Source organism: Prionailurus viverrinus, chromosome A1 (assembly GCF_022837055.1).
Source record: "Prionailurus viverrinus isolate Anna chromosome A1, UM_Priviv_1.0, whole genome shotgun sequence".
Taxonomy (NCBI): Eukaryota; Metazoa; Chordata; class Mammalia; order Carnivora; family Felidae; genus Prionailurus; species Prionailurus viverrinus.
In genome coordinates this window covers 213872220-213894868 of record NC_062561.1, presented here as the reverse complement: position 1 = coordinate 213894868, position 22649 = coordinate 213872220, and the positions used below count along the sequence as shown (strand labels likewise).

The window sequence follows — 22649 nt, the reverse complement described above, 5'->3', positions numbered from 1 at the left end:
ACAGAAGTATACAAGCATGCATTAAACCAGGAGTCAGCAAACTATGGCCTGCAGGCCACCAATTTTTGTAAATAAAGTTGGATCAGAGCACAGCTATACCTATTCATTTACATAGTGCCAATGGCTGCTTTTGAGACAGAGACCATGTGGTTTGTAAAGCTGATAATAGTTGCTATCAGGCCCTTTCCAGAAAAAAAAACCAATCCCTGCAAAACTATAAAAAACAACTATTATTATGATAGCTTGGTTTTTTTTTTTTATGTAGAAAGAAACTGACTTTCAGAGAAGTGTAGCAACTTAGTGAAACTCACCCAGCAATGTGGTGATGGATTCTCATCCCCTTTCCCATCCCATATTCCTTACCCTGCTTGTAGACTATTGAATGAAGTCATTTTTTCAGGAAGCATATTTAGTGTAGGGTCACATAATACATCTGCTATTTTATCAACGGATTGGCTTTCAATTTAAGTTTAACTTACTGAAACCAACTGTTATTATTCACAGCTTTGAAGGTGATTAAAAGTCATACATAGCCTAGTTCATCCCAAGAACCCTGGGCATGATATTCTGGACACAAATTTGGCTCAGATGTCTCCACTATGCTTATTATCTCTCTCTGTGCTCAGTCTCCTTTGAAGTCAGTAAGAGCAGAAAATATACCCAGCAGGGGAGTGTGCCCAACTAGATCCCTAATCTCTGAAAGTAAGTTCAACAAAAGCCTCAGGGTCACCCAAGTTATCATTGAGCCAGTGGATTAAAAACTGAGAAGTACAAATTGGCAGCTAAAAATTAAAGTTTTCCAGAAAGACAGTTCAACTGAAAAAGCATTTTACTTCCACAACATCCTGGCTCACTTACTGATAAGCTATAATGAGACGTTTTTATAAAGTGAATTTGATGTGCATCTCTGTTCTGTTCACTTCTACCCCCAGAAGTCCCTTGCTATTAAAGTAAAAAGTAGAATTTGAACTAAAACTTTAAAAAGGGAAAAATCCACAAGTAACTTAAAAGAAAAGGCAACTGAAACAGGATTTCTGTGGGTTCATCTCAAAGGTTGAAGAAAGCATGAGAACACACACAAATGGTTGCTCCCGGGGCCCTTATGTTGTCTGCCCTTCCACTGTGTAAACTTTACAAAACTTTGTTAAAAACAAGGATTTTTAAAAAAATTTTTTTCAATGTTTATTTATTTTTGAGAGAGAGACAGAGTGTGAGTGGGGGAGGAACAGAGAGAGAGGGAGACACAGAATCCAAAGCAGGCTCCAGGCTCCGAGCCATCAGCACAGAGCCTGATGCGGGGCTCGAACTCATGAACCACAAGATAATGAACTGAGCCAAAGTCGGAGGCCTACCGTCTGAGCCACCCAGGCGCCCCCCAAAAAACAAGGATGTTTTTAAAAATAGAATTATTTTCTCACCCAGATGTTGACTTGGTTTATTTGTAGAGATAAAATGTCCTTCTCTGATCTAAAAATGAACTTCTAAAGTATACTCAAAGTCATACAGAGGAGAGATGTACTGAATTCAAAAATTGTGCCTGGGGTGCCTGGGTGGCTCAGTCGGTTAAGCGTCCTACTTTGGCTCAGGTCATGATCTTGCGTTCCATGAGTTCGAGCCCCGCCTCGGGCTCTGTGCTGACAGCTCAGAGCCTGTTCGGATTCTGTGTCTCCCTCTCTCTCTGACCCTCCCCCATTCAAGCTCTGTCTCTCTCTGTTTCAAAAATAAATAAACGTTAAAAAAAATGTTTAAAAAATTGTGCTTTATGGTTTGGAGTTGATGAAAAATAGCATCTAGATTTGAACAATTGGAGGGTTTTGGTGTTATTGACATTCTTTAACTTTTTACTCAATTTAAGGTAACTTGTTTTCTTCTTTCTTAAATGGTTCTGGGATTGAGAGCAATTGTCAAACTTCAGGCAGAATTTTACAGCCAAGGGACAAAAGCCTGACAAAGTTTATAATGGGAATGCTGATACCACCTTAACACAATAATATGACTGGCAGCACTATAATGTAATCAAAATATGCAAGAAATGCATTTTTTTCCAGTATTAGACAAGAGAATATGAAATTGCCACATTGAAATAGAGCACATTTTCTGGTTATTTATTGTATTCTGACATCATAACACCTTTGCACAATACAGGGTGACTTGAGGAAATATAAAAACTCAATCAGCACATGCATGAGAGATCTGGACATAAGTGATGGCCAACTTGTCTTGCTTCCTCATTGAAACCAGCTGGAATCTTCCTACAACAAGCAACTTTCATTTTTTAAGTATAAGTTCATCAAGAGGATTAAAAAGAGGAAGGAAAATATTGAAGCCTGACCACATAAAGTAGGGAAAACAGCAGAACACCCCACTTGTCCAACCTAAGACAGATACAAAATAAAACAAAATGGTCTAAATGCAGGTCCTGATGTGGTGTTCTTTCATGATGGAATTGAACAGGAAAAAAAATGAGGATACAAGAGCGTGTCACCATTCTCCTATCCCAGGATAGGGTAGAATGGTGATAGGAGAGTGTCACCATTCTCCTATCCCAGGCAGAATCTCTATGATCGCTTTCTATCTTTTGGAAAGTAGATCGGTCCTGCTACTTCAGCACTGACAGAGAAGTTAACCCATGGCCTTCTTTTCTGTTTCTTCTGTCTTTTAAATTTTGTGCTCCTCAATTTTCTTAGCTTTTCTTGGGAGCGTATATGCATTCACTTCTCCTTATTGTCATCATCTTGATAGCTTACAATTACATACCATTTTCCACTTTCTACACTCCTTCAAACATCCCACAGCCCCCTATGTAGTAGTATTATTCCCAGTTTACTCAGGAAATGAAGCCAGTATTAACAGACTCACTATTTATATGCATGATACATTTCCACCCCCATCCTGAGAAAAGGATTTATTGTGATTTCACATTTATAGGCATTACATAAATGACTTTCCCATGTAAGTAAAACTTCTTCCTTTGGACACCAAACACAAAAATCATTCAAAATGGATTAGAGACCTAAATGTGAAACCTGAAACCACAAAACTCCTAGAAGAAAACGTAGGCCATAACTTTGGCATTGGCCATAGCACCGCTTTTCTAGATATGTTTCCTCAGGCAAGACAAACAAAAGCAAAAATAAACTATTGGAACTACATCAAAATAAAAGGCTTTTGCACAGCAAAGGAAAGAGTCAACAAGAGGAAAAGATAACCTATTGAAATGGAGAAGATATTTGCAAATGATACATCTAATAAGAGGTTAATATCCAAAGCATATAAAGAACTTATACAACTCAACACACACACACACACACACACACACACACACACACACACACACAACCAAATAGCACAATTAAAAATGGGCAGAGGACTTAAATAGACATTTTTCCAAAGAAGACATTTAGATGGTCAACAGACACATGAAAAGACACTCGACATCACTCATCATCAGGGAAATACAAATCAAAATCACAATGAGATATCACCTTAAATTGTTAGAATGGCTAGTAATCAAAAAAACAAACAAACAAACAAACAAAAAAAACAAAACATAACAATGTTGGCCTGGGTGTAGAGAAAAGAGAACCTTCATGTACTGTTGGTGGGAATGTAAACTGGTGCAGCCACTGTGGAAAACACTATGGACATTCTTCAAAAAATTAAAAATAGAAATATCATAAGGTCTAGTAATTTCACTACTAGGTATTACCACCCCCACAAAAAAAAAACACTAAAACACTAATTTGAAAAAATATATACACCCTATGTTCATTGCAATATTATTTACAACAGCTAAGATATGGAAGCAACATAAGTGTCCATTGTTGAATAGACAAAGAAGATGTGATACACATACACACACACACACACACACACTGGAATATTACTCATCCATAAAAAATAAGATCTTGTCATTTATAACAACATGGATGAACCCGGAGGGTGTTATGCTAAGTGAAATAAGTCTGGAGAGAAAGACAAACCAATATGGTTTCACTTATATATAGAATTTAAAAGACAAAACAAAGTAGAAACAGACCCATAATACAGAGAACAAACTGATGGTTGCCAGAGGGGAGGAGGATGGGGGAATGGGCAAAATGGGTGAAGGAGAGTGGGGGACACAGGTTTCCAGTTATGGAATGAATAAGTCATGGAAATAAAAGGCACAGCATGGGGAATACAATCAGTGGTATTGTAATAGTATTGTATGGTGACAGATGGCAGCTTCACTTATGGTGAGCATAGCATAACCTATAGAGTCTTCCAATCACTGTTTGTATACCTGAAACTAATATAACAGGTGTCAACTATACTTCAACTTAAAAAAAAAAAAAGCTTATATGTCACAAAGGATAGAAATGTAATTTAACCTTTTCTTTTTTATTTTTTTAACTTTTTAAAAAATGTTTAATGTCTTATTTTTACATATATATATATTTGAGACACAGAGAGAGAGAGAACACAAGCAGGGGAGGGGCAGAGAGAGGGAGACAGAATCTGAAGCAGGCTCCAGGCTTTGAGCTGTCAGCACAGAGCCCAATGTGGGGCTCAAACTCATGAGCAGTGAGATCATGACCTGAGCCTGTCAGATGCTTAACCGACTGAGCCACCCAGTTGCCCCTAATTTAACCTTTTCTTGAAGCCACAAGGTTGTCATCACAAAGATCTTGTCATTTTACAAAGATGTATAATATAGTTTTGATTTTTTTTTTAGTCTAGCATTTTTTCCCCCTTATTATAATCAGGCTATCTGCTGTGGCTTCTTATTTTAATAGGCCTGCCTCTTATAGTTCCGTTTCTGTTTCAAATCCTGCAGATTCATCTAAACCAAGAATTAGATTATGGTTCATTATGAATCATGTTCATTAAGAATTGCATGTCAGATAAGGTTCAAAGGATGATATAGAAATTAATGTTAATGGGTTTGATGCAGAGACCTTAGAGCGATTTCACTTTTCAAAGAAAGCCCTTTTCAACTTACTTTCTATTCAGGGCCATGTTAAGAAAGGAAAACCTCAGGTTGCTAAAGTCTAAACTTCAGATAAGCCAGGTGGTTGTGAATTTTGATTTCCATTTTCATTCACAGCTACCCAATTTCTTACATTCTCCTGTGAATTATTTTCAAACAAGACAAAGTAGTAGTCTCTGAGTAATCTCCAGTGTTATTGGTATAATTTTAAGTCATAGAAATTTGTATAATCTAGCCCCCAAATTGCTCTTATTAATAGTTCAGGAAGAAAAAGAAACAAAAACCATTATCAAAGTTGATAATTGATGTAAAACATCATTTCCAAGCATTGTTCAGTTTAAAGAGAGGAAAGTCCCCTGGACTAGAAGTCAAGAAATTGACTAAGTCATTTTATCTATCTAGTCCAAATAGTCTGTTTTTGTTTTTAATTAACTGACATGATTGAACAAAAATGATTTTTTTAAGCTGATTTTCAGCTCTCAGATATCCTGGCATTTAAAATAAGATCTGAATAGCACAAAATCGATGAGAGAGCGACATCTAGTGGCTTCTTAGTTTATACACACCCGGACTAACAATTCCAATGAATTACTGATTACTACAGTAATCACTGATTACTACAATCTCATACATTAAAATATTTAGAATTTTGCAACCTAGATGAATCTAGACAATCATCTAGTTCAAACCTCTCACTTTACACTCATGACAACTGAGAACCAAAGTGGCCATATCCTTGCTTAAAGACACACAGCTAAAGGTTACCCAAAGTCTACTGACTCTAAATCTGGTGTGTTTGTGTTTTACAATTTTATGTTCCCCACAAAAGCCAACAAAGGCAAGAAACAATACCATAAAAGACCAAGGAGATTTTATTCCTTTGTGCAAGATCATTATCTGTTGATGGTTATCATACTGTTTTGTAATGTTTGTTTACATGTTTAACTGACCCCATTCATTAGTCATGAGTTTCATGAGGCTAGGGACCCAGTTCTCACTCATTTTTGCAGCCCCAGCACCTAGAGTTATACTGAACCTATCATTCAGGCTCAAATCTATTATCTTTCATCTATCTACCTATCACTCAAGGTTTAATAACATACCGTCAATACATTATTTTTATTTTTTTTTTAATTTTTTTTTCAAAGTTTTTTATTTATTTTTGGGACAGAGAGAGACAGAGCATGAACGGGGGAGGGGCAGAGAGAGAGGGAGACACAGAATCGGAAACAGGCTCCAGGCTCCGAGCCATCAGCCCAGAGCCCGACGCGGGGCTCGAACTCACGGACCGCAAGATCGTGACCTGGCTGAAGTCGGACGCTTAACCGACTGCGCCACCCAGGCGCCCCAATACATTATTTTTAAATTCATTGAGGAGTGTGTAATTTTATAAAATAAGAAGGTAACTGTATTTTACGTGTGGCCAAAAACAAGACAAATTTACTGAACTATTTTTTCCCAACTCTCTTTTGGAAAACTACCTGTCTCTATCCCACATCACTCAGATGGGGCTGAACGAGTCTTTCTCAGCCCCAGAAGTTCATGATCTAGGGCTGGCCAGTATCACTTTGTCTTCTCCCTAGCCAAAGTGACTGGTTTGGGGACTTTTCTGCTGAAGCCACTGGGAAAGATGCCTCCTCTTTGTCTGGAATCTTGAGCTATACATGTTTAAAGATGACACAGACTTGGAATAGTCAGTGGCCATTCTTCCTGCCACATGTAAAAAGCTCCCCTAAAAAGAGAGAGCAGATGAAGGAAAACAGAGATAGAGACAGTGGCCTGGCATTTTCAAATACCCTGAATCTGGCCATGCATTTTCTTTTTGCTTAAACTATCTTAAATGGGCTTCTGTCCCTTGAAAATAAGTGCTGATAACACTAAAATATGTGGCTCAAAAAGCAATTGAGGACAAGTCTTTAAAATTTAGTTCCCAACTGTTTCCATGTAAAACAAGGCAACAGTATCACTTGATGTGAATAGAAAGCCATATCCTAGATATGAAATATGAATTATCTCTTCCTCTTTCTCCAAATTCCTGTAGAATGCATTACCTGATTCCATAATTGAATATTTATTGATAGCCTCTATGTTGAGATATTTTATTTCTTTTTTTTTTTTTAATTTTTTTTTCAACGTTTATTTATTTTTGGGACAGAGAGAGACAGAGCATGAACGGGGGAGGGGCAGAGAGAGAGGGAGACACAGAATCGGAAACAGGCTCCAGGCTCTGAACCATCAGCCCAGAGCCTGACGCGGGGCTCGAACTCACGGACCGCGAGATCGTGACCTGGCTGAAGTCAGACGCTTAACCGACTGCGCCACCCAGGCGCCCCGAGATATTTTATTTCTTTAAGCATATTGTGAACTTCCCAAAGGTACAAATCACAGAATAGCTTAGAACAAAGCAGGGCCCCTGGGTGGCTCAGTTGGTTAAGTGTCCTACTTCAGCTCAGGTCATGATCTCATGGTTCGTGGGTTCAAGCCCTGCATTGGGCTCTGTATTGACAGCTCAGAGCCTGAAGCCTGCTTGGGATTCTGTGTTTCCCTCTCTCTCTCTCTGCCCCTCCCCCACTTTTGCACACACGCACACCCTCTCTCTCAAAAATAAACTTTAAAACATTTTTTAAAAGATGATTTTTTTTAATGTTTATTTTTGATGGGGGGCAGGGGGGTCAGAGAGAGGGAGACACAGATTCTGAAGCAGGCTCCAGGCTCCAAGCTGTCAGCACAGAGCCTAATGTAGGACTTGAACTCATGGACCATGAGATCACTACCTGAGCCAAAGTCAGACACTCAACCGAGCTACCCAGATGCCCCTAATTTTTTTTTTTTTAAAAAGAACAAAGCAAGCACTTAGTGAATATTTCTTAATGTGTATAAGGTCTAAATTGTGTATAACTATTTAGTTATATATAACATCCTCAGAAAATATTTTATGAGAATTATTTCAAATGAAGAAAAAAGAATTTCCTAATTAAATAAAACTTGCAATAGGGAGAGACTTATTATGTAATTTGCAGAATTGCCTCCTAAGTGGTTCATCTCATGTGGCTGTGGCTGCTAGTTTCCCACTAAAATCTGTTCTTCCTAACAGAAATTAAGCCAGGTACGTGACTATCCAGGTAGAGAGTGAATTCCCCAGCCTCCCTAGAAGCTTTGTAGCTAAGATTGGACCAATGGGACATGAATAGAAGTGATTATATGCCACTTCTGGGTCTGGACGTTACAAAATTTAGCTTGAGAAATTTCATTATCTTTTTTCCTTTTTTTGTACATTGAAATACAGAAGTGCCAGTAACCCATACAGATGAGAACAATGCTCTAGGCCAGGAGTCAGTAAACTATAGTCCACAGACCAGCCACCTGTTTTTTTTGTAAATAAAATATTGGAACACTACTAGTCCATTTGTTTACATAGTGTCTATAGCTGCTTCTGCACTACAGTGACAGAGTTGAGTAGTTGCAATAAATACTGTATTGGCCTGCAAACCTACAATATATACTATCTGGCTCTTTCAGAAAAAGTTGCCAGACATAGGGAGTCACTATGGCTAGGGGAAAGCATAAATGTTCCACCATGGTCTATGTGGTTCCAGAAAGGTTATACCACCAGAGGGCTCCACTTTAATTGACCCTGCAAGCTGAGAAGAACTGAGCCAACTATATAGGTCCTAAAACTAGCTCAGTGGCTCAGATTGAAATCCCAGTATCAACCCTGCTAAGGCAGTTCTTGAGAAGATGAATTAGGATTATCCAAAAATTCAATGGGAAGGTGTAATAGTTAATTTTGTGTGCCAACTTGCTAGGCCATGTGGTGCCCAGACATCAGTAAAACATTTCGGGGGTTGTGTCTGTGAGCACGTTTCTAAGTAAGAAAAACATTTCAATGAGTAGACTGAGTAAAGCAGATTACTCTCCCTAATGTGTGTGGGCCTCATCTAATCAATTGAAGGCCTGAACAGAACAAAAAGGTTGAGTTAGAGGGAACTCCTCTTGCCTGATTTATTTGAGCTAGAACATCAGTCTTTTCCTGCCTTCAGACTCCAACTGAAATATCAGCTCCTCTTGGGTCAGAAGATCTCCTTCTGGCTTTCAGACTAGAACTTACACCACTACTTTCCTAGATTTCCAGCTTGCTGACTGCAGATGTTGGGACTTAGCCTCCATAATTACGTAAGCCAATTCCTGATATTCTGATAACAAATCAATCTCTCTCTCTCTCTCTCTCTCTCTCTCTCTCCACACACACACACACACACACACACACACACACACACACACATCCTATTAGTTCTGTTTCTCTGGAGAACCTTAATACGGAGGATATTTCAAAGACATATATGTTAATCACCCATATATTCCTATACAAAACAGAAAATATGTTTTCATTCATAATCGCAAGTCGTCATAATTGCATCACTAGGTAATAAACATTAAGGGAAAACATGGATATGTGCAGATTGTGTGTGTGTGTGTGTGTGTGTGTGTGTGCAGATTTGTTTGAAATAAAAATGAGCTGGTGGTGTCATTCAGTTAGAAAACCAGAATAGCTTAGAACAGGTGGTCCTTTACCAATTAGCACTCAAAGTCTACATTTTCAAAAGCATTTCCAGATTATTACCTTAATACACAATTTTCCTTTAGATTTGATCATGTCCAAAGACATGCACAGGTGGAAGTTCATCCTTTCAGACCAGTGTTCTCAGTTAGGTGTGATTTTGCCCCCACAAGACATTTGGCAATGTCTGGAGACACTTTTGGTTGTCATAACCAGGAGAAGGATGTTACTGGCATCTTGTGTGTTGCTGCCAGGGATACAGCTAAGCATCCTACAATGCATAGAACAGCCCCCTCCCCAACAAAGATTTATTTTGGCTCAAAATGTCAATAGTGCCGAGGTTGAGAAAAATCCTGCTTTAGACAAAAGATTGTGCTGAGTGAGATAACATATCAAAGTCAAACAATCATTTATTTAGTGAAAATGAATTCAGAACCTTTCCTGGAAGCTGGTTTTCATGGAGAAAAGTGCGTAGAAGAATGTGAGGTTCCTGAGTACCTTCAGGGAATGTCAGAGGTACCCCACAAAGAAATGAGAAGGGAGAAACACCAAAGACAAATTACACACATTTACAAATTTACAACTCACTTTAGAGGAAAGCGTGTGCTTTGGAGAGGAGGTCCAGAACTTCCAAAAAGCTATTCAAATTCAAATTCCTAGGAGGCAAGGAGCCTATGATTTCTTGTGTGCATCAAACTTGAGCTTTAGTTTCTAGAAGAACTCAATTGGTTCTTCTCTGACAAAATTAAGCAGAAAACTATGAGTTAAAAAGTAAAGAATCAATGCCTGAGCTGTGTCTCTAGACCAGTGTCTCTAAGCCCTGGGTGTCAGACACCAGGCATTGAACCCACCCTCCTACCCCAAGAGGGCACTGTGGTAACTACTGTTTAAAACCTAGCTTAACTTGCTCTTTCTTTCTGTGCAGATAGCCTTCTCGCAGCCATGGTGAATGTTGCTCAAACCCACTGGACTTTCTGCAAGAAGTGTGGCAAGCACCAAAGTGACACAGTACGAGAAAGGCAAAGATTTTCTTTATGCCGAGGGAAAGAGGCGTTATGACAGGAAGCAGAGTGGCTAGGGAGGGCAAACTAAGCCTACTTTCCAGAAAAAGGCTAAAACTACAAAGAAGATTATGCTGAGGCTTGAATGTGTTGAGCCCAACTACAGATCTAAGAGAATGCTGGCTATTAAGAGATGCAAGCATTTTGAGCTGGAAGGAGATAAGAAGAGAACGGGCCAAGTGATACAGTTCTAAGCTTCATATTTGTTACATTATGAAGACAATAAAATATTGAGGTTATGTTCATTTCAAAAAAATAAAATAAAATAAAACCTGGCTTGGGGCGCCTGGGTGGCGCAGTCGGTTAAGCGTCCGACTTCAGCCAGGTCACGATCTCGCGGTCTGGGAGTTCAAGCCCCGCGTCAGGCTCTGGGCTGATGCCTCAGAGCCTGGAGCCAGTTTCCGATTCTGTGTCTCCCTCTCTCTCTGCCCCTCCCCCGTTCATGCTCTGTCTCTCTCTGTCCCAAAAATAAATAAACGTTGAAAAAAAAAATTAAAAAACAAAAACAAAAAAAAAAAAAACCTGGCTTAACTTAAGTCAGCTTAACTCCAAGCTTCATGTATTACTGGGATCCTGGCAAGAACAGCTGGAATTCACAAACTGGGTAATTTTGAAGAAACTTTAATGAAAGGACTATTTCCAAAGATATGAGCATGATATAGGGAAAGGTCAGGAGATAGTGCACTACTTCGTACTAATAATACCACCTTTACTCCTGAAGGGGTATTTGGAGGGAGCATTTCTCTAACCACTGGATTCAGAGAGCTGCTTAGGAAGGACAGCCTAATGAGGGCTATGACATTCAATCAAGGGATGCAGCCAGGCCATGAAGACCCTAAAAGAAAGCAACTGAGAAATAAATATATTCGTTTCACTCCCTTTGCTTCTTCTTTTTTAAAATTTTTAAAAATGTTTATTTATTTTTGAAGGAGACAGAGCATGAGTGAAAGAGGGGTAGAAAGAGAGGGAGACACAAGAATCTGAAGCAGGCTCCAGGCTCTGAGCTGTCAGCACAGAGCCCAATGCAGGGCTTGAGCCCATGAAGGGTAAGATCATGACCTGAACCAAAGCTGGATGCTTAAGTGACTGAGCCACCCAAGTGCCCCAGCCCCCTCGCTCCTACTGATCACCTTCTGGTGCTTCTCATCGACAAAATCCAATGGGCACTGAGAAAGCAAGAGGATCATTTGATGAAAGTCAGTGTCTGAATCCATTCAGGCTGCTATAACAGAATACCATAGAGTAGGTAGGCGGCTTATAAACAACAGAAATTTATTTCTCATAGTTGGAGGCTGAGAAGTCCAAGATCAAGGCACCAGAAGATTAGATGTGTAGTGAGAGCTGCTTCCTGGTTCATAGATGGCTGTCTTCATGCTTTATTCTCACATGGTGGAAGGGGTAAGAGAGCTCTCTACAGTCTATTTTATAAGGGTATTGTCTAATTTGCTCATATTGCCCCCATAAAATGCCATGGACTGGGTGGCATATAAACATAGAAATTAACTTCTCACGGTTCCGGAGGCTGGGAAATCCAAGATCAAGGCACCAGCAGATGTGATGTCTGGTAAGAGCCATTTCCTGGTTCATAGATGGCTGTCTGCATGCTGTGTCATGGCGGAAGGGGTGAGAGAGTTCTTTGCAATCCTTTCTATGAGGACAACAATTCCACTCACGAGGCCTCCACTCTCAAGACATAATCACCACCCAAAGGTCTCACTTCCTAATACCATCATATTGGTGGTTAGGATTGCCACATATGAATTGTTGGGGAGACACAAACATTCAGTCTATAATAGTCAGTCTCCAAGTCAGACCCAGGGGAAGAGTAGGAAGTAGATCTTGAGGAATGCATTCTTGTCCTTAATTCAAATGAAAACTTTGTGTCACCAGTACATAGCAACCATTTTATTCTGATTGATACCCATTCATTCACGTTCTCACCTGAAAACTAAATGTTAGCCAGCATCATTATTCTTCATATTATAAGGAAGGGTGGAAACAACGAGAAAAAGAAAGTTAAATAATATCTAGCACAGCTGCTACAATCCCTACTTCTATAGCTGCTCACCAGCCTAAAGCTGGTAATCATGGCTGTCTTCTTCCCCCACTTACTTCAAAGTCCCTTTACCCTCTGATAGCATCTCAGCTGGATTCTTTAATTGGTAGGGATATCCAAATAATTTATTTCCATGGTATATAAGCCTTTGCTGACCTTGTCTTTATTGGACTGCCACAGTTTTACACTGAACAGGACTATTTGTCATGGCAGTATTATGAGGTACTCTAGTGATTCTCTGGGTCCTAAACATAATCTTCCCCATACCCACTGTAGAGTGGAAACCCAATTTCCCATTAATTAACAGGATTAGGTATCCTGGCTAGTACAGGGAGGTGTGGAGAAGGTAAGGAAGTAAAGCTAGATCCCAAATAAGGAAGACCACTTCCTTCTGCCTCCACTCCATACCACTACAATCCACTCTCTATAGGACAGAGTGACAATCCTAAAACAAATCTGATAGGCCCATTCCTTCTTACTGTTCTTCATTGCTCCTGGTAAAAAGTCTGAACTCTTTATATATTGGCCATTATCTCTAAATTCTGCCTTTCTGTCCAGGACTTTCTTTTACCACTACCCCATTTCTATGTGGGCCCTTATAGACACACAATTTTAAACATCTTTCAGTTTTGTTTTGTTGTTTTCCATGTGCTGAGATTACTCTTCACTTGCAAGATTGTCATTCAGCAAAGAAAAATTACATTTGTGATCTAAGTCCATATATATATATATATATTATATATATATATATATATATATATATATATATATATATATAAAGAAAACAGGTAACATAACCTATTTGTCCTTGAAAACCTTTCTGGAACAATTAACCAATAAATATATGGTAAACACATGCTATGTATTCAACCCTTGGTAAAGGTGCGACGACTAATACAGTGACATAAAACAACATTTCTGTCTTCAGTTAGCTTTATAAATAATATGGAGACAATATTCTTAAATATTAAAATAAAAACTAAAAATGATAAAAGATACAAACACTAAGATCAAAATGAAACAGAAGTGCCTTCATACGCTTTCATATGATCATCTATTGTTGCCAGGAAATAACTTAATGTTGGGGTAATGGAGTTTGTGAGAGGAAGAAACACAAATTTCAGAGACAAATAGACCTGTGGTCCATTCCTAGCCCTGATTTTATTAACTGAATAATGAACAAACCACTTAACTCTCCTAAATCTGTTTCCTCCATGATGAAGTACTATGCAGAATAATTAAGAGGATTAAATGAGTTGCTCAAAAGTAGTTGCTGTTATTAAGATGAGATTTCTACCTTGAACACATATATTTAAGTGAAAGACATCTAGACTGGAACCCGTTAAAAAGAAAAACACAGGCCCAAGATGGAGTCACTTATGCTACACCAAATCCCCAAACCAGGGCTTAATACTTAATCTAATTGCAGTTTCAACCTCCTTCAGAAATGTAGTTTTAACAGAACAATCAGGAATTTTCTGGTCAGCCCCAATGAGGTCATCTGCCAGGCAGGCCCCTTCCATCCCCCAAAGGATGATGAGGTAATCTGATGATAAGACCCCCAGGCCCCCCACCCCACAGACTCCCACCCCTGCTCTCAGGGAAAGTAACCTTGGTTGAAACATTTCTTTTTGCTAATGACTTCTTGTCCCACCATTCTTCCCATAAAACCTTTTCCATTTTGTTCTACTCCTCTGGAAGCTCCCCTCTACTTGCTAGAAGGGATGATGCCAGATTCATGAATAGCTTAATAAAACCTATTAAATCTTCAAATTTACTCAGTTGGATTTTTGTTAACACCCTTGATATGTAAATGACTATCCAGCAGATAGAGGGCCCCTGACTGGTGAGAAGAATCCCATCTCTATCTATCTTGGAGGGAGAAAACTCTCTGGAAAGAAAGTGGCTTCTGACACCTTATGAGTAATGGGACGCACACTGGTCCTATAGGCCTGCTTAGAAAAAGGGTGAGGTGAGATACTGAAAACGTGCCTCTCAACTGCCATGAGGCATATTAAGGTCTTCAATATTTGCTCGATTTCAAGAGAACTGTGTACCCAATATGTGCTCTAGAAATACACGGTAACTATGAGTTTGCTAAAGTCTTATGCTAGGCTTTGAGAGATGGCAATGGTTAGATGGATCTTTAATGGTAAGTACATGACCAAGTGAGCATAGGCCAGGACACAGAAAAACAATATGTCAGTTTTCCTGGGCTACCTCTATTTCACTGAAAGTTAAAGGGCAGAGAAGAAACATAAACTGGAAAGCGATTAGGATCCAAGCTGTGAAGATGTTTTAATGCTAGGATAAAGATGACCATTGCTCCAGGCAATGAAAGACCATTGTAAGGTTCCCAGCAGAGAAGAGATAGGACAAAAGTGAAGATTAATTCAGAGGGATATATCAGTATAGTTCCTAATGAACCTAGAATAAGTCTGAGAGGGTAATTAGCTAGAACATTCATTTCCCCAAACATAATTCACTTGTAGAGCCTTTTAGAGTTTGCAAAGTACTTTTCATACATCTACTTTCATTTAACTATCCCAACAAGTTCCAGAATCATGTGTTATTCTTATCCTTATTTTATAGATGAAAAACACATACATCACACAGCGTCCCACCAGAGAACAGATGGCAAACTTGAATTAGAGTAATTTAAAGTATTTATTTACAGCAGGTTATAAAAGGATAGTCGAGGTGTAGAGAACCTGGGGCCAGTAATAGTGGGAAATCTGTAACCACTCCTAGGCCAGGAAGGGTGAAAAAAGCCAGCTGTACTGGAACCTACAAGCAAAGAGTTGTGTAGAAAGAAGTGCCCTGACATGAGCAGTGACCTTTAGCAGTAAAACATCAGCTGGCCAAGTCAACCTCCTCTCATGGAAGTGCTGGTGGAATAAATACCATGGTTTTGTTCTCTGCCCTCCCATCTCCTGTTGAGGGTCCCATAAATTGGAGGCAACAAGAAACTAATGACCCATATGTCTATGGATACAGGACAAACCTTTTCCCCTTCAACAGCTTCTCTAGTCTCTCCCCCATATGAAAAGTTTATGTCCCTAACACAAAAGACATATGAAATCCCCTTAGACTGTATGGCATCATGGAGCAATGTTGGTTCAATAATATTCCCTCACAATACCTAAATGTTAGCTACCCCTGGTATTCTTCATATGTGAAAGAAGGAAAAGTCAAGTGAAGAGGGAAAAAAGAAAGAAGTGATGTAAAACATAATTGCTACAATCCATACTTCTTCCTGATCATAAAAGCTAAGTTGGTAATCATAGCACCAGAACCAGCTTCATAGGTATATTTCCTGTGTGGCCAAATGGAGCCCTGAATTCAGAAGGGCTCTCTGAATTAGTTAATACTCTCCTATTGATATACTGAAGTTCTTGATAATATTTGAGCAAGGGGCCCCACATTTTTATTTTGCCCTGGGTTCTACAAATTATGTAGCCAATCCAGCATAGCTTCCTTTTTATAGCATCTATTCAAGTTAACTTAGCCTTTGTTGAAATTTGGCTGGACAGGATTCTTTACCACTAGGTAAAAGTAGATGACCCAAACTTTCCTTCCTTGCCTTTATTGAGTTTTCCAGTGAGTAAAACATTAGGTAAGGAAGTACTATAAAATGGCTCGTCAATATTCTGGATTCCTGACAAAATCCTCCTTTATGTAGCAGAAACCTATTTGCCCTCTACTAATCAGGATCAGTCATTCTGACCTGAACAGCAATCTTTAATTCTTCCTGTAGGTACAGCAGCCTATGGAGCCCCCAAAGGCCAGGAGGCAGTCCCAACCAACTCATCTGAATCATGACTGTACCCTCTTAGGGACTAGGACCTTCAAAATGATCCAGCCCACAGGTATAAGAATGAGAAGCAAAAATTCTTCAGATGAGTTATTAAGGGCTAACAATGAGAAACATCTCTCCTTTGTCCTTCAACTTATGAATTCTGGGCATGGAGTTAAAGGCCCTATATACTGGCAAAAATTTAGGGCATATACCCAATGGTATACTGGTAAATGTTTAACAACCAGCTCCCTGGGAAAACAATAAGCCCTGATTTGTAGGATTTGCCAGTTCTGAGGTATAAATATTCCCACTATGGCTAATTTCAAGCTACTAATGTCTGAATGCTGAGTTAGGAACAGATATGCAGTATATATAGTATTTTACCACACTGATAAAATAGACAAAAATGAGCTCAAGAACATAGACAATATTTAATGTAGTAAAATAATTAGGAAGTGGTAAGTTTTTAATATGTTATCTTTTAAAATATATTTAATTGTAAGTTTATATAATAACTATAAATTATAAACATATGTGTGTATGTAGCCAAAATGTAAAATTATTTTAAAATAAAATTTCTAAACTTTTTATTTTGAAATAACTTTATAATCACATAAGAGTTGCAAAGACAGTACAGAGTTCCCATATGCCCTTCACCCAGCTCCCTCTAATATTATCATCCTACGTGCCTGTGGTACATTTATGAAAGCTAAGATATTGACACTAGTGCAATATACAAAATAAATTCCAGACTTTATTTGAATTTCATCAGTCTTTTTCACTAATTGTTTTTTCCTGTACCAGAATCCAATTCAGGATACCACACTGCACTTAATATAATTTAATTTTTAACCATGGCTATGCTTAACAACTGAAAATTCCTGAATAGTTTTGCAGTTGTTTATATTGTAACCAGAAGCTGATTTTTTGCAGTCATTGTAATTGGCATTTCACTGGAGCAAGCCAGGCACCTATCCTTATAAGCAGGTTGTATGGGCCTCCAAGAATGTCTGTGTCAGTTTTTCCTTGCACTAAACACTAGACTGGGGTATTCTGTTAGGTATTGTAAAAACAAAAAACAAAAAACAAAAAACAAAAAAAAACCAATATTTGTTCTTTCACAGTGTTTTTCAGCCAATGTGCAGAATGATGAAGTACAAAGGCAGCTAAGATACGCATGGGCTATGGAGTAGTGCTGTGTGGTAGTTACTAGTTCTAGTTTTAGTACTATATCTAGGTATCCAGAGCTAGATCAACTGCACCAAATTCCATGCCTACTTGCATGGTTTTGGAACTATATTTAAAGGCAAAGGGGGAAACCTGAGGAAACTTATTTTTACTTTTCTGGTTTGTTCAGAAGTTTGATAAGTCACATGGCTTTAAGTAGGTTCTTGAGAGTTAAGAAAATTAAAAAAAAATTGGTAGGTGTTATTGACAACAACAAAAAAAGAACACAGGCCTTTATTATAGAGAGAATATGATCTTCTGCAGGACTGAAGTAGAGAAAACATTCAATTAAAGTATTGCAAATCCAAAGGTAAAGAAAGTAATTAAATTTTTAAAAAGATATGTATATGAATTCTCAGTCTCAGGAAGCAGGTATCTTAGGAGATCCAGGAGAAACTAGGGTAGCTTGGAAAATATGCTTGTTTTACTTATTAAAAATGAGCACTGGACAACTGAAAGCAAAATAAAAGAAGAAAGCCTGATTATGCTGGAGGAAGCCCAGGTTCCCTTAAAAATTATTATATCAGAGGAAAGAGAGGAAAAATTATATCTTTAAGAAAAGAATAAATACATATAAAATGGAGTAACTTCAAAATGTAGTACAGAAAGATATTCTCCAAAAAGGCAGGAGAGAGGCACCTGAGTGGCTCAGTCGGTTAAGCGTCTGACTACGACTCAGCTCATGATCTCGTGGTTTGTGAGTTTGAGCTCTGCATCGGGCTCTGTGCTGACAGCTTGGAGCCTGGAGCCTGATTTGTATTCTGTGTCTCCTCCTCTCTCTGCCCCTCCCATGCTCATGCTCTCTCTCTGTCTCTCAATAATGAATGAACATTAAAAAAAATTTTTTAGGGGCGCCTGGGTGGCTCAGTTGGTTAGGCGTCCAACTTCAGCTCAGGTCATGAACTCACGGTTCATGGGTTTGAGCCCCACGTCGGGCTCTGTGCTGGCAGCTCAGAGCCTGGAGCCTGCTTCGGATTCTGTGTCTCCCTCTCTCTCTGCCCCCTCCCCCACTCATGATCTGTTTCTCTCTGTCTCAAAAATAAATAAACATAAAAGAAATTAAAAAAAATTTTTTAAAAGGTAGGAGAAAGCGGGGGGGAGGGGTTCAATGTTATTAGATTAGAACAATAACTGAGATCCACTGAAATCAAATCTAACAGAGGATGGAAAGCAAAGTCTCTAAACAAACTAGAATAACTCACTTATAAGAAACTAGGATTCAAATACCATAGAGAGTACCCTCTTCAAGGTATAGTTAGGCTATTTTGGAACTATCTACCAAAGATTGACAGTGTCATTGGAAGTGCCCTAAGAACATTTGGATATATTTGAAAGGGAAACCAGAAACATTGGTGCAAAGTACTCCAAGAATTAGTGGGTGAGTTTCAAGTTGACAGTTATTATACCTGTGCCCAGAATGAACATCATCTTCTAAAATTGCATCAGCATTATCTTCTGTGCTATTATCTATACAGATGTATTTTGTATGGTACGAATGTGCATGACCATTGGTGTCATTTCTAATGGAATTCACAATTTTAATCATATTTTTTAGATTAATTGTAAGGAAATTAAAAGGAAAAAAATCCACATCAGTAGGGACCACATATCTGATAGCTCTAAAGATCTTACACTAAAACATAAGCCAAGATTTATTTGGAAAGCACTGTCACTCCAAGTGTGATTGATGGGTAATTTTTACTGTAATAATGAACACTTTATAAGTGTAGTGTCACATTTTCCAAAGTGCATTCATGAAACAACGATTTCTGTTACATACTGTTAGAAGTTCAGCATCCCTGCCTCCTCTCCTCACAAAATAACTCCCACAAAAACTTCTTAAGTGAAATAGCACCAAAATTTATTTATAGTGAAGATATTGCCAAATGAATCACAAACACATTTTGCCTTAGAGATATTACTCATAGCACCTGTCATGCTCAGCATCCCCTTCTAAAGGTGCCTACACTCCATACTGAAGAAAGTATCTGGTCCCTGCACCATGATGGCTGTACCATATGACTAGTCCCTCAGCCACTGCTGAGTAGACTACGGGAAGCACCTGACTTTAAGGAACAACCAATCAACCCATAAGCTGGCCTGTAACTTATGATTATGTGGCTTGGTAATTAGACAGCCTCTCTGATTCTCCTCCTTGGGAATTTGAACCATGATATATAAAGTAAATTGGTCAGCTGGTAAAAGGAGGAGGAGCAAGAGACAAGATTAACACATTCATGCTAATAGTGGAGTACTAGAGCTCAAAGTCACAACTTCTTGTTACTAGAGAGGACCTTGGATTTTGATTAACCATCAAACTACAGTCCCTGCAGTCTCACATGAGGCCCAATTGTTCAGTTTTCCCTGCAACCCTTGTGGCCTGGCTACATAGAGGAGATTCCTGTACCTTTTCTACTTCATGTAGTTTTAGAATAAATTCCCCATTTGTCAAAATCACCAAGTGACTATTTCTTGCAACAAAAAGAGCACCTCTCCCCGTTCTTCATGTGATCATATTTATACTTACCTGGCCACATCCCAGCTGAGTGTTTTTCTGAGATATACTATCACCAAAGCAGAACTTGCCAGGCATATCTTCCATTGTTGCACACTCTTTGTACTTCCTTTCTAAAAAATGTTTTTACATGGATGAATAAAAAATTATTAGATAACTTTGAATCTTCTTTAATTCATATTTTTAAAAAGTTGATTATGTGCAATCTTCTGTTATTTGTAGCACTATTTGTTACAATTCATAAATAATTTTGTTTCACTTCTCAAGGTAGAGCTGTTGAGAGTCACTGTCCTAAAAAGTACCCAGGTTAGAGGGCGTAGATTACAACACTGGATGTCAATCAACAGTTTTCTTCTTAGTAAATAGATAAAAGTTGAAAAACAACATGTTGTGCTCTAAATCTGGGATTGTTGGAAGCTCCCATTATCTTTGCTTAGCCCCTAAATGCACATATGATGGGGGGAAAATCTCTTCCTAACACCAGAGGGCACTGTGCCATTGGGCTATCTCCCTGAGAGGTTCCCACACTGGGAGCTAATTTTTACAGCTTCTCCTACATTCCTGTAGCCATTCAATCTTTCAGAAAAGCCTTCTGCTCTTTCCTTTTTACCATCCTTTCACCAGGACTGTTCTGAGGTTGAATGAGAATAGGGGATTAAAAGAAGCTGCTAGAGGCCAAGTTGCACAGCAGTAAGAGGAATTTGCAATTGTTCGTCTATACTATTCTACCTCTAGCAAATTCAGTAATCTCCCAATCTTCTGGTCCTTGTTACCCTTACTTAAAATTAGGATACAATTCAGACAAATATATATAATGAGCATACCTAAATTGTTTTAGACTGGAAAGTAAAATCTTGTTAATTCTCATTCTAATTTAAAAATAAATCAGATTGGTCTGCTTAAACCTATTAAAGTTCTATATAACTCCTGGAACTTCTTTTTTTTTTAACTTTTTTTTTTTTTAACCTTTTATTCACTTTTGAGAGAAAGGGCATGAGTGGGGGAGGGGCAGAGAGAGAGACACAGAATCTGAAGCAAGCTCCAGGGTCTGAGCTGCCATCACAGAGCTTGATGTGGGGCTCCAACTCACAAACCATGAGATCATGGCCTCAGCCCAAGTCAGATGCTTAACCAACTGAGCCACCCAGGCACCCCACTCCTGGACCTTCTTAAGGAGAATACCCACCAAGTACTACCAACAATCTATTCTTATTATAAACCTCCTAGAGCTAGTTAGTTTAGGGAGTTTGGCCTCTTTCTTTCACAATACAAATTAAGAGGTAATTTTTCAAATAAGGTTTGTCTCAACACTTATTAATGCCCTTAACATTTATTGATAAACTGTGTGCCAGGCTTACATCTGCTAGATGCTAGCAAAAAAATACACAAGTTGTGCTTCCTGAAGTTTTCAATCTAGGAGACAATAAAAATAATTTTTTAATTGTGAAATTGAACTGATAGGTGCTACTGAGAGCTACATGAAACTACCAGCAAATGTAACATAGAGACTTGCTCCATCCAGTTAAGGGTGGTCAAGAAATAGTTCCTCTAAGTAAATGATTGAGATCTGACAGGGTCTCAACAGGTAAAGGGTGTGTGGGGGTAGACAGGGACGGAGGATGGGGAGAATAATCTCCGCACGTAGAAAAAAAAAAATTGTGGGAGAACTAAGGGTTAAAGCTTACTGTAACTCCAGTTCAGTGTATAGTGAAGGGGCGAGAAAGTTGGGCAATCAGAGGACTTCAAAGCCGTAACTATATTTATTCTAAGAGTAACTGAAAAACCACATAAAGAGTTTTGAGCAGAATGTTGCCATGATCACATTTGTATTTGAAGACTATCCTGGCGCCACGTGAAAAACAAAATGCGGGGTTAGAAAGCTGTTTTTCTTTGTGGAAGGAAGACTCTCTAGGTGGCAGATTGTCGAGGATTAACGTTTAGAAAATATAATCCACACAACAAGGTGATGAAATACATAAACTATGAATGAGCTCAGTGCACTTCTGATTTCAATTTAGTAACTGTTTTAAATTGGCTGGTAAAATAAATAAAAATAAGCCTGTTCGATTCCAAACACTGGGGTTTATGCGCCAGATCCGTGGAGTCAGGGTGTTTATTTCCTTAAGTAAAGGTTTCATTGTATTTTCATGGGCCCAAGGAAATGCTCTCGGACGCATTACAGATTGGCAGAAGTAATGTATTAAGGAATGTCCAAAGAAAGGCGCCGGTCCTTGGATCATTAAGGCTTGGGTCTTGGGAAGCCTTGGACTACCATGAGGAGAGCACCATTCACCGCTACAAACAGAGACAGATCCCTGGGACGGCCTCAGAATTCGGCAGTCACACGAAGTCAGGCAGAGAAGAAGCCTTAGGAAGCCTGGACTCTATTCCGGAATTCGTCCCAGTGACAGGGACAATATTCAAGTCGCTGCAGACTTCCTTGAGGCTCAGGCCAAGCCCC

At 38.9% G+C, this 22649-nt stretch overlaps 1 pseudogene; it reads left to right on the top strand.

The window, feature by feature from the left end:
- Positions 1-10472: 10472 nt before the first annotated feature.
- On the top strand, positions 10473-10785 carry LOC125168516 (60S ribosomal protein L36a-like; annotated as a pseudogene).
- Positions 10786-22649: the final 11864 nt, after the last annotated feature.